Source organism: Rhinolophus sinicus, linkage group LG17 (genome assembly GCF_036562045.2).
Source record: "Rhinolophus sinicus isolate RSC01 linkage group LG17, ASM3656204v1, whole genome shotgun sequence".
Taxonomy (NCBI): domain Eukaryota; kingdom Metazoa; phylum Chordata; class Mammalia; order Chiroptera; family Rhinolophidae; genus Rhinolophus; species Rhinolophus sinicus.
The window spans coordinates 25,128,329-25,140,544 of record NC_133766.1 but is presented as its reverse complement, the minus strand read 5'-3'; the positions used below and the strand labels follow the sequence as shown (position 1 = coordinate 25,140,544).

Sequence of the window (12,216 nt, the reverse complement as noted above, 5' to 3'; positions counted from 1 at the left end):
TTTGTTTTTTTTTACTTCTGGAGGTTTCCTGGGAAAAGGGCCCCTCTCCTCCGCCATCCACACTCCCGGCGCCCTCGTCGTCTCCCCGTCCCCCCCCCCCCCCCCCCCCGCAGGGTTCCCTTTGTAATTAATCCCAACGTTCAAACCAGAGGGAAGGAAAAAGCGTTAATGAGGGAGCGTCCCAGACTGACTGGGGGTCGCCGCTCGCAGCTAGAATACCGAGTAATTAAATTATTTTTGGAAGTGGGGCGATATGGTGGTGTTGGAGTCAGGGAAATCCCCGCATGCATAGGAAGAGGGGCGCGTCTCTCGCCACTAATTAAAATCAGGGATGACTCTCCCTTCTCGCCACCTTGGGGGTGGGGGAGAAATCAATTTTTCCACAACCACCGGATTTCGAGTAGCTGGGTCTGGGGCCCTAAAGAATTGAACACGGCCATCCTTGGGGTTTTTGGAGCTTGGTCTCCGGGGGGGGTGTCGAGGAAGGGCTGCAGGGGGGACTGTAGGAGGAGCTGCAGGCTGGGGCAAGGCCAGGAGTCGAGGGACTCTCAGGTCTTCGTTTGGTACCGGGGTCGCTGCCCTACGGCGAAATCCCAAGAACGCCGAGGGCCGCAGGGTATCTGTAGGCGGAGGTTGGGGGAGAAGCGACTCGGGGAAGAGCCGGCCGCAAACAATGGACCCAGCGGCGGGAGGGCGGCGGCGGCGGGAACAGCCAGGAGGCGGCACCAGGAGCGTGCTCCCCACCCCCTGCACCCCCGCCTCGTCCCCTCCCCCGCCACCCCTCCCCCTCCACCCCTCCCCCTCTACCGCCGGCTCCAGATCTGATCCCTGATCCCTAATTCCTAGATCCCTGGTCCCGCCATGGGAGCCTGAGCGCCCCACATTGCCCCCGGCCCCCTGCCCTGGGGCCTTGAGGGGGCAGAGGCAGCCGTCTGGGACGGAGAGGGTTGACCAGGCTCCGGAGCCCCCTCCACACTCTCTCAGTCCGCGCTGCCGGGCCGGGAACGCGGAGTTCCAAGAGACCCGGAGCGCTGCGGATACAAAGGCGCCGGGCCGAGCGGGGCGCCCACGGAACCCACCGGGCAGGTCACAGCGGCGGGTGAGTACCGGGCCGCGGGGGGCGCGGGCAAAGTTTGCAAAAAAAAGAAAAAAAGAAAAAAAGAAAAAAAAAAGAAACAGAAAAGGAGAACAATCATGCAAGGGAGCCAGCCCCTTATCGAGTGGGGTGGCTTATTGGGGAAGGGGGGCGCGGGGCAACCTCCTTGCAGGGCAACCCCCTTCCGATCCGTCCCCCACTGCACAGCGGAAAGCCCCCCCCCCCCAACTTTGGGGAGGGGAAGGGGCGCGGACGGAGCCGGGCCTGGAGCGTCGGGGACTTTCCTGGGCCCGGGGCCTGGGCTGGGGGCTTTAATGATTCCCGGGCAGCCGGTTAAAGCCGCAGACGGGGAGTCTGTGTTGAAGGTGGGGAGAGGCAGTGGAAGGATGAGGGTCTGGAGGTATTGGAAGCGAAGGTGCTTAGGGTGCATCCATACCTCAGGAGTGTGGGGAGGGACGGGGCAGGTATGGTTCAGGGTGAAATGTGGAGATTGGCGAGCGGGCCCAGGAGAGTAGAGGGTGTGTGTGTGCAGCTCCAGGATGTTGGGCTGGAGACCCACATACTGGTTATGGAGGCCTAGGGGACAGGTGCCAGCATCTCTCTCCCCACTCTATTTACCCATTTGGGGGGCTGTGGGTTCTGCACTAGTGAGTTTTAAAGGATTGGTGGAAGACCAGTGTGCACGATTCTTTTGTTTTTGTGTGTCCTGCAGGTGGGCCCCTGGGTTTGGAGGTGTAGGTGTTTTTCTGTGCCTGAGTGTGTGCACTAAGGGAGTGGCTGACCGTGGATCTGCTGTGTGTTTGGATATGGACTTACTGTACACTTTGGGGCAGGGGTGTGTGTCTGTCTATGTGTGTGAACTGGGGAGGGGTTAATGGGAAAGAGGTCTATAGGTAGAGGAAGGTGAGTGTGTAAGAACAGAATGGGGCATACCCTGATAGGTGTGTGTTCACCCGTGTACTGAGAAGCGGTGTGAGTGAATCTGTTCTCTTGTGTGTAACCTTTGTGAATGGATAAGTACCACTGTGTGTGTGCCCGCCCTAGGTGGTGTGTATTTCTGAGTGTGTATTGGGGGTACTGCTTCTTGCCTCTGCAGGCAGATTTTCCTGGCAGAAAGCCCAAAGGGAGAGCTGTCTGGAGGATTCTGAGGCATCTTGGATGTCCCTGCCTGGGTTTGAGGGTACTGTCTTAAGTATCTGAGACCTACGGGTAAGAGTGAGTGGGCCTGTTTTGGGAAGTGGGTTTTTCTAGAAAAGAGTGTGTCTTGTGAGGATGGGGAAAAGGGTTCTCCTTGTAGTCCTAGAATAATTGGGGATTGGAGGAGTTAGGGAGAATAAGAGGGGCCTTCCCCCGTCCCCCAATCCACCATCATAGGTTGGGTTCTATTGCTTGGAGAGGCTACATTCTTGGCTTTCTAGCCCAAATTCAACCCCCTCAAGCCACAGTTCTCTTAGAAAGCAGTTTTGGAGTCCACTAACTGCCCTGCCACCAGGATCCGACAGTTCCTGAGGAGACTTGGGATTTCGGAATGGAAGGAGGCAAGAGGAAGGAGCATGCTTGCTGAACGGATGAGATCCAGTGTGGAATAACTTGGGTTCCCCTCCACGGGGTTGAGAAGGTGATGTGGGAGCTTGGGGGAGGTCAGTGGGGATGTTCTTCAGGAGTTCTGGAAGTGTGTCTGTGTGGTTTGTCACATAGTTTCCCTTTTCACTGGTAAGAAGCATGATTGGATGGGGTTGTGGTCTGGGGCCAGGTCTGAGGGTGAGGTATAGGGGCTGAGCTTACAAGAGGGCAGATGCCCCAGTTAGGGAAGGGGCAGGCACCCATGTCTCATCATTATGATAGCATGGTGGGAAGTCACATTGCCTAGGAAGTGGGTATATTGCTCCCCAGAGGAGCAGCAACCACCTTCTTTCCTTCCTCTCTCTTGTCCGTTCTTTTTTAGAGTGAAGGGAAGCGGGTGGCCTTCTTTTGGATGCACACCTTGTTTGCTTTCTCAGCCATTTTCCTCTTGCTGCCAGTCAGGTCATGGCATCCGGTTTTAGGGGCTGAGGCTATGATTGCCCGTAAGGCTCTCTGGGGGATCGGATTGGAATGGTGGAGTCCCTAATGGGCACAGGTAATTGGAATGTTCCCTCTTTCGTCATGACTCCCCACCTTCCCTGATGCCCTTGGATAAGAGTAGTGGGAGTTGGAAAATGTTGGGACTAGGGACAGGCAAAGTAGGAAGACTAGACTTAAAAAATGCATGATTCCCTCAAATCTGACACCTGTCTGGCGGGTAGGGCTCCTGTGGTGAGTGTGTACTTGCATCTAGGGCAGAGTGCTCTGGCCTTGTCACATGTCTCGCTCTTTGCAGTCTCACTGCATGCATGCTATACTGTACTGGTGGAGCGCTCTTCCAAGGAGGAGGAATTGTGGCCAGACAATAGGAAGTGCCATCTTTGCAAGTACTTCAGACTGGACCCAGTGGTCACATTGGCCCCTCCCCCATTGTCTTTTTCTATTTCCTCTCATTCTTAACATGCAGGCCTTTTTGGTGTGCCCTCTGTGCTCCTTTTGACCCTTCAAGTTCTGGGGAAGGACTTTCTTCCCTGGTCCTAGAGGAAGGCAGACTTTTATCTACTCATCTGGTTTTCAAGAGGTCCTTCCAGTTAGAGGGGGCATGAACTTGGCTAATAGAGCTCTGGGGGAAGAGCTCTGGGACTCCCCTTATCCCCTTTTGAGTTTTAGGGACTCCAGTCATCTTCTTGGCTTATTCATCCTTTAATAGCTTCCCACACTGTGGGGCCAAAGGGAAGAGTCTGACTCAGTGGTTGGGATTAGTACTTAATAGTGGTGTGACTTGGGGGTTTAAGAACCCCATTCTTCAGCCTCTTAGGTGTCTTAAGATGTCATCCTCCAACCCTAAATGGGGCCTTCCTCAAGGAATCCCAGGTCCCCCCACTGGTCTCCTTCCCTGGGTTTCAGCTTGCTCTTAAATTCTGGGTTTGATGCTTCCTAGTTTTGTGACCTCAGAGAAAAACAGATAAATTTTTGAAGCTCACTGATATAATAGAGTTAAAAATGGGCCCTGCCTCTTATGTTTATGAGTATTAAATGAAGTAATATGTAGAGAGTACTTCACACAGTGCCTGCCTAGCACATGGGAAGCACTCAGTAATAAAATGGTAGTTAGTGTGGTTCGGATTCTGATTGAAAGTTGCTATGGAGAGGGGGTGGACGGATGGCTCAGTTGGTTAGAGCATGAGCTCTGAATAACAGGGTTGCTGGTTCGATTGCCACATAGGCCAGTGAGCTGCACCCTCCACAACTAGATTGACGACAGTGAGCTGCCCCTGAGCTGCGGTGGGGTGGCCAGATGGCTCAGTTGGTTAGAGTGTGAGCTCTTGACAGCATGGTTGCTGCTTCAATTCACGCATGGGATGGTGGGCTGTGCCCCTGGCAACTAGACTGAAAATCGTGACTGGACTTGGAGCTGAGCTGTGCCCTCCAGAACTACATGGAGCTGATGGGTCCTGGAAAAACCACACTGTTCCCCAATATTCCCTCCCCCCAAAAAAAGTTGCTATGGAGAGAGTTCTGGGAGAGTTCTGGGCTGGGGAGGAGAGCTAGGCTTTGACTCTGGCAGACCATGTTGGGTGCTGCCTATCTCCTGCCAGGTGTTGTGAGAAGCACAGGGCAGGGATGGAGGGGCGAATGAGGCAGTCTTTCACAGAGACGTGCATAAACATGTCGATTCACTTAGCCCAGTGAGTGCTATGTGGAGGTGTGTTCTGGAGGCCACCAGAGCATAGCGCAAGAGTGCTGGCCCTGGGATGGGTGTCAGGAAAGGGACCTGGAAGAGATGTGCCCTTAGTTGGCGTATTTTTTTATTTTTTATTGTGATGAAATTCGTATAACATAAAATAAACAATTTTAAGATGAACAGTGGCAGTTAGTACATTCTCGTTATTGTTCAACTATAGCCTCTATATAAAAACATTTTTACCACCCCAAAAGGAAACCAGTGCCCATTAAGCAGTTCCTCCTCATTCCTTCTGTTTCTATGGATTTACCTGTTTTGGATATTTCATATAAATGGAATTATACAATGTGTGACCTTTTGTGTCTGGCTTCCCTTATTTAGCTTAATCTTCTCAAGGTTCATCCACATTGATGAACCAGGTATCTGTAGCAGGTATCAGACTTCATCCTTTTTCATGACTGAATCATATTCCATGGTGTAGATTGCCCTTAGCAGGATTTAATGGACAAGTTAGGCAGACAGTGAGGGGACCGAGGAGAGCATTGCAGGGAGAAGCTGAAGAGGCGAGAATGGTCAGGCGTGTTGGTAAACCACACTCAGCTTGGTATTATTGGATTCTTCACAGGGTCTGGGTCGGCTCAGACTTTTAAACTTGCTCTTTCCTGGGCAGCTCCCTTCTGTATGCATCTACCCTCATCCGTGTGGGTTCCCATCTTCGTTTTACTGGGTGTCAACTTCCCCTTTCTGAATTGACCTGAGATTTCTCCTCTTACCCTCTCCAGGTGGACAACTTTATTCATGGTGAGATTTTGGTAGCAGAGGTGATGGAAGTAAATCCTACTCATACCTGCCCCCCCCCCCCCCCCAGCAGCCCTCCCTTTCTTTACCCTGTGTTTTGGTGACCTGACTTGGGCAGTCCTCTGTCATCTTTTTTTGTGATCTGGAGAGAAATGAGGTGGGTCAGAGAGAATCTTTCCATCCCTTCCCTACACCCTGAGTAGTACAGAGTAGGAGGCAGAGGCCTGCCGGGGGTGCGGGGTTGGCCTTTGGAAACGAGGTGCTGCTGTGCTTGTCCAATGCCCCTGGCAAGGTTGGTAATTACAGATGTGACAGCTGGGAGCAGGTTTGGGAGAAGCAGGCTTGGAATCTGCAGAGCTGAGGATATCCTGGCAATCAGGGAGGGGCAGTAAGAGAGGAGAGTGGGAAGCAGCTGGGGATGGGAAGCTTGGGGCTCTCTTCCCCTGCAACTCCACACACAGGTGGACTTAGTGCCTACAGGAGAGTGGGAGGTGATTGGAGCGCAGGCTCTGCCTCACTGTAAGTGCAAGGAGGAAGGGAAAGAGAGAGGCTGGGCATCCAAGAGTCCCCAAGAAAAGAGGCAGAGAGAGGACGACGGGTTTTGGTTGCTCTCTCCAGCAGTGTGTGTGTACCTGGGTGTGGTCTCAGTTAGAGAGGGGCCCTCATTTGGTGGTTGGGGCCAAAACTGTAGCCAGAGGAGATTCCTCTTATTCTGGGTGGGATCTTATTTCTCACAATGAGGTTATGGGAACAGGAAGTGTAGGGGATTGGCTCTGCCCCCTCTAAAGGACAAAGAAGAGGGAAACTAACATTTTATTGAGCATCTATTATGTGCCTGCCTGTGATATTCTATATATGTTATTTCGTTGAAAACTCTTACCCTTCTGAAGTAGGCACTATTATCCCCATTTTACAGATATGAAAACTGAAGTTTAGAGTAGGTAAGCTACTCATCCAAGATTACATTGCTCCTAAGAGGCTGTGCCAGATCTATCTAACTTCATTGCTCTTCTGTTTCCCATAGTGCTCTTTCCACCTTTCCCTATTCTCATTCCAGTTAGGTCTGATTTTACTCATTATTGCCTTTAATCTTGAACTTGAGTAATTTCCCTGTCTCCTGAAAAGCAAATTTGAGCCCAGATATCAGCTTGAGTGGTAGAGAAGTCTGCCCCTAAGGGAAGGGGTGACACAGAGTCCTGGAGAAACAGGGTCTCCTAAGGGGAGCAGCACGTTGTCATAAGCTTGGGGCAGGGCTGCCACCTGGGCAGAACCTCTCTTGGGGCTGGCCTCTTCCGCTCTTCTGGACCCCTTCACACATGGGGGTTCCTGCCACCATAGTCCATGGGGTCTTATTTGTGATTGGGAGGGGTCTGGCCATCATTGTCTCTAGAGTTTACCAGCAACCCCCTAACAATATCATTCAAACCTTTGCTGTCACCAGAGAACTCCTGGTTCCCCCACCCTGGCCAGAAGAGATATGAGGTATTTGTGCGTGAGTCTGGGGAGGGGGTCTCTGGCTTTTTAGGGTAAGTGGGGGTTGGACAAGAACAGGTGCTGAGCCTGAGATGTGAATGCAGTAACTTAACAACAGAGTGTGAACAGAGACACTTATTTTGTTTTTTTTTGTTACCGGCTTTACCCAGGGAAATGTGGCAGATATAAGGGGTGGGGGATGTTTCATTCCTCAGAAAGAGTGACAACCTCACTCAGGTGGTGGGTTTGTCAAGATGGTGGAGGTTGGTTGGTACTTGGGCCTTTCAGCTGGTTTGGTTTTCCTAAATAAGAACTGAGGTGTGAGGAGGTTTTCAGAACAGGGAGACACAGACCTGCCACCTGCACCCCCAGTCACAAGGTGTCTCACACCCTTAGGCCCACCCCACTGCTTTTCCTGTACAAACCAGCCTTTGTTGCCAGTGGCTTCCACATCACAGCTGTCCCCATCCACATGCAAGCCTAAGGTGGCTGAATCCCCCTCCCAGGTAGGATTTGAAGGTCTCTTGGGTAAGGGACGTGTGGGGCCTACCTTGGACAGTAGGCTGTGAAAAGGGGGAGGCATTTTTGTTTTCCCTGAGTAGAACTGCTGTGCACAGGAGGTTGGTCAGTTGGCCGTCACAGCTTGCTCACCTTCCATTGTCTACTTTCTCTTGTCCCTGCAGACAACTTGGAGGTGCCTTCTGGGCTCTTCCACAGCTTACCTGATGGGCAGGTAAGGGCCAGTCCGTTGCCCCAGCTGAGGGAAGAAGCAGCTCGGAGCCTGGTGGGTGGCAATTGTGGGGCCTACCCATTGGTGAAAATTAAACAGCATCCAGGGATCTAGAAGCCGTGGCTACCTTCTCACCAGCTTAGTCTATACCTGAGATATATGCCGAAGGGCTTACTCACCCCTCCTACTATGTACTCCTTCCCTGCCCATGTTCCCTTCCGGGAATGGAGTGCTAGGGTGTGTGTGCGTGTATGTGTGTGTGTGTGTGTGTGTGTACACACGTGTGCACGTGTGGCTTGTGTCTAGTGTGCTGGGGGCAAGGACTTTCAGAGAGCTGCAGTGGGGGTGGGGGTGCCAGAGAAAGCAGAGCAAGTCTCTACAGAACCTGCCCAGCCAAGGTGGGTGGAGCTGGGTGGGGCAGGCAGGAGCCATTCCAGGTTTCAGAGGGGGAATACGCGAGTGGGTATACGTATGTGTCTGTGTTTGTGTGTCTGTGGATTTGGAGGGTACCCAGCCTTACCCCTGCCTGACACGCAGGGAAATTAAGGAAGTAGGTGGAGAGAGGCTGGCTTTGGCTTCAGTGGCTCCTTTTCGGTTCTAATGCAAGCTCAGGTGTCCTGGCCAGGAGCCCAGTCTGCGGGCCCTCACCTGCTCCTTGCACTGGGGTCTGGTAGTGTGCAGCTGCTCTGGAAGCAGAGATGCCTGGGTGACCCAAGCACAGACCCTCCCGTGCTACTCAGCACTGTAAGGAGAAGGTTCCTGCCCCCTGTCCCTGGCCCCTAAGGGTGGTGAACTCATGTCTGGGGCTGTCCGGGGAGATTGCCTGGTGAGCAGGGTGGGGGCAGGGCACTTGGTGCCAGATCCTGGGCTCCCCGGTCTGGCTCTTGGCTCTTTCCTCCTCTTCAGCCCCCTGAGATTCAGCTATTCTCTCTGGCCTTCTGGACAACACTGTCACTCAAGGGCACTGGGGCCGTTTTAGGGTATAAAAATGAGGATCTGGGGCTTGGGGCTGGTCCTGGCGCCCTCTGAATTTAGTTCTTTTTGTGGTAGGGAAAACCCAGCCTGGGATGGGTGGCTTGTCCATGGCCTGAGGTTGGATGGGAATGAATGAAAGAATATCAGGACCCTCAGTTGGGAGTGGTGGATGGTGGGGCCAGAAACCACCCTTTTGAGGGTAAGGGTCTCTTTGGTCTCAGTTCTCTTGGCTTTGGACTTTTTAGTCTCTGTCCCTTTGTCACTTGTAAAAACGGGGTAGGACAGGAGTCAGTGAATTCTCCCGTCTGGCCTTACAGTCTTGGCTCTTCCAGAACCAGAAGGAGTTTCATTGATGAACCGAGTCTCACTCTGAGAGGAGCATACCTCAAAATCACAGTACTCATGAGGTCTTTCTAACAATAGAGGCCAAAAGAGGGCTGCTTCAGATGTCATGACGATGGACTAGCCACCTTCTTTCTCTGGGCCCACCTTTTTCTCAGTAAAACTCGGGTTTTCAAGTTGAAGGCCTCTTCCAGCTTGGTGCTGGAAGCTGCCGAAAACTGGGTGGGTCAGTCCACTGTCTCCTGAGGGAGGGGATCAAAGGGGGAGCCAGGAAGGATGTGGGCACAGTCAGAGGTTCTGGCACCTTCCTGCCCTCCATAGAAACCATGTTAGGTACTGCATTTCCCCTCCCATATTGGACACCTCCCGCCCCCACCAGTGTTTGACAGAGTGACTTGGATTGAGCACATAGATGAGATTTGGGAAGAAGTGTGACACAGAGGGAAAACCAAGAGTCTGAAGAGCGACAGGTGTGACTTTGAGTCTCTGCCAGGCCTTACACTGATCTGATGCTTTAACAAGGTACTGTCTCTCTGGATAGATAGACATCTGGCTTCTGGGACACTGGGTTGGGAGTTGGGGCTCTTGGTGCCACCCAGGAGGGCAGGCATTCAGCACTTTGGGTAGAACACACTGATATCCTTGGACATTGGGGTTGTGGTGGGAGAAACTTAGAGAACCCTGGGACTGGGAGTGCCCACATGTCCACACCACTCACAGTTTGCAGTGGGGGAGGGGGTCCAGTGCACATGCAAAGACCTGGGCTCTTGTGTAGGAACCAGAGACTTTAATGGACAAGTATCCTTAGACTCTGCAGGAGGAATCTGAAGAGGTGGCCATCCCCCTGCGCCAAGACAGGACAACTTTTCCCTCATCCTGGACTGAGGAGAGGAAGGCCACTTGTTTAAAGTGGTCCTGTCAGAGATCTCCCCTATTAGAGGAACACTTTTGGCTTTTGTCCTCTTTGCCGTCTTCTTCTCCCCTCAGGCTGGAAGTCCATTCTAAAACCAACCCACAGGCCTCCACTGCAATGCAGCCCTGTCCTCAGTGTAGATAAGAAATAATCAGCACCCTTTAGAGGTACATGTTTGTGTCCTGTCCCCACCCCAGCCCCCCACCTCTTCTTCTCGTCCCCCAATCCTATCCTCATCTTTGCCCCGCCTGTTTTCCCCACCACAGGCTTGAAGGAGATGGGACTGGGTAGTGGGTAATGGGGTGGCCCCGGCCTAGAACAGTGGAAGAAGGAGGTGGTGACCACAGTCACCTGCTCCCTGGTTATCGGTCCTAAGCGTGTGCCACAAACGGGGGTGCCCGTGTCTGTGTCCAAGTCCTTGTCCACCTGAGCTGCTCCTCTGAGTGGGGCAATGGGGAGGGGTCTAGTCTTGGTCTGCATTTTGGCCAACACCAACCTCCCTCCAGGGCCCTGCTCCTTTTGCCTGTTGCCAGGTTCTGAGTGTATTTTTTCCAGAGGCTCCAATTGTTTCCTGAAGAAACCCGATCCCAGAGCTCAAACAAAAGCTGGGGCCGCCAGAGGAGAAACCCCATTCTCTCCCCCTCTGCCCTTAACCCTCCCCCCTCCCACCTCCATAGCTTCCCTCGCTTTGGATGCTGCATATGGGTTCCAAGACCTGGCTGCCATCACCTAGGCAACAGGGGGCTTTGGTTACCATAGTGATCAATGTGGGAGAAGCTGGGCAGCTGGGACAAAAGCCCCCACATTTCCCCCCAGCCCTCCCCCCATCCCCTTGGGATGATACTGAAACACATTCCATTAATTTTATTTCTGAAAGGCCTTTGGAGGGTAGAAGGGTCTCCTTTTTGTGGCAGGCTCTCTCTTCCCTCCTCTCTTCTCTGGCCTCCTTTTAACCCCAGATAATCCATGGGTGGTTTGAGCAGGGGACTGAGTGAGTGTGTCTGTGTGTCTTGGGAGAGTGGGGGTAAGATGAAAAGCAACACGACACATTCCCTTTTACAGCCTGTCACCCTCCAAACCAAGGCTCCCCGTGCCCTACACCAAGTCTGGCTTCCCTCCGTTTCCACTTGTTGATCTCATCCAGTGATCCCTGCCCCCACCCTCTTCCCTGGGAACCCTGCCCACCCTGGAGACCCTCCAAACCCCCGATTCCTGAGACTGATTAAACCAGGGAACTTCTGCCCTTCTCTTTGCTCACTCACCATCCCTCCGCCCAGCCTCTCCAGTGCTTGGATTAGTTCCCTGGGGTACTTGAGGGGACAGAAGGCAGGGGTCTCTGAAATTGGGTTTGTTTTTGGCCCCTCTGTTTGGCAGAGGAGGGAGGAGCATGCTTTGGTGCTTTTTGGGCACCCTGAGTTGGGTTTCTAGGAGTGGGAGAAGCAGGCCAGGGGAGCAGGATTTATGTCAGGTCTTTAGTATGAGCTGGGAAGAAGGTAGGGATCTAGGCTGAGCAGCTCAGAACAAAGGACTGGGAGAGAACTGGCACTTTTATCTGGTTTGAAATTTATCTGTAGGGGAAAGGGAAACACAATGGTTTTCCTCCTGCGTGTGTTTGAAGTGGTGGTTCTGGTCAGGTGTGTGTGTGTGTGTGTGTGTGTGTGTGTGTGTGTGTGTGTGTGACTTCTTTATGTAGTCATAAAAACACAGCAATTTTTTCATGCCACCTCTTTCCCAACCAAGTCTCAGAAGAAATGCCTGGGGATTGGAGTACACGTATGAGTGATCCTGGAACCAGAACATATTAATTGCTTACCTAATTACTAGCTGAACAGTTTATAAAAGCACTTCGTTCACCCCCAGGATTCTCACAGCAACCCCATCAAGTATGTGTGATTATTTTCCCGATGAGCCTACCAGACTGCAAAGCACAGAGAAGTAACTTGTCCATGGTCACACAGCTAATCAGTGGGAGAGCTAGGTTTTGAATGCAGGTCCTTGGATGCAAATCCCAGGCTCTTTTTGCTGTTGGTTCTGGCAGACCTGAGTATTCGGGATGAGGCTGAGGACATGGTGAGTCTGGGTTCTGTTGTTTTGTCTGGATCCCAATCAATGGCAATCCTTTTCCCTTTAATGTCTTCATG

The 12,216-nt window shown here is 52.6% G+C and overlaps 1 protein-coding gene across 4 annotated transcripts in view; it reads left to right on the top strand.

The window, feature by feature from the left end:
• The first annotated feature begins 771 nt into the window (after window positions 1-771).
• Window positions 772-12,216, top strand: part of VANGL2 (VANGL planar cell polarity protein 2) — a 29,944-nt gene continuing 18,499 nt past the window's right edge. For 2 of the 4 annotated variants that reach the window (XM_019716440.2, XM_019716436.2), the window contains exon 1: window positions 772-1,099. The gene's annotated coding sequence lies outside the window, so the exon portion shown is untranslated. Of the gene's footprint in view, window positions 1,100-2,192; window positions 2,306-2,588; window positions 3,216-3,242; window positions 7,622-7,798; window positions 10,243-12,216 lie in introns of those variants that run through there. The other 2 variants (XM_074322520.1, XM_074322521.1) reach the window with 2 other exon arrangements.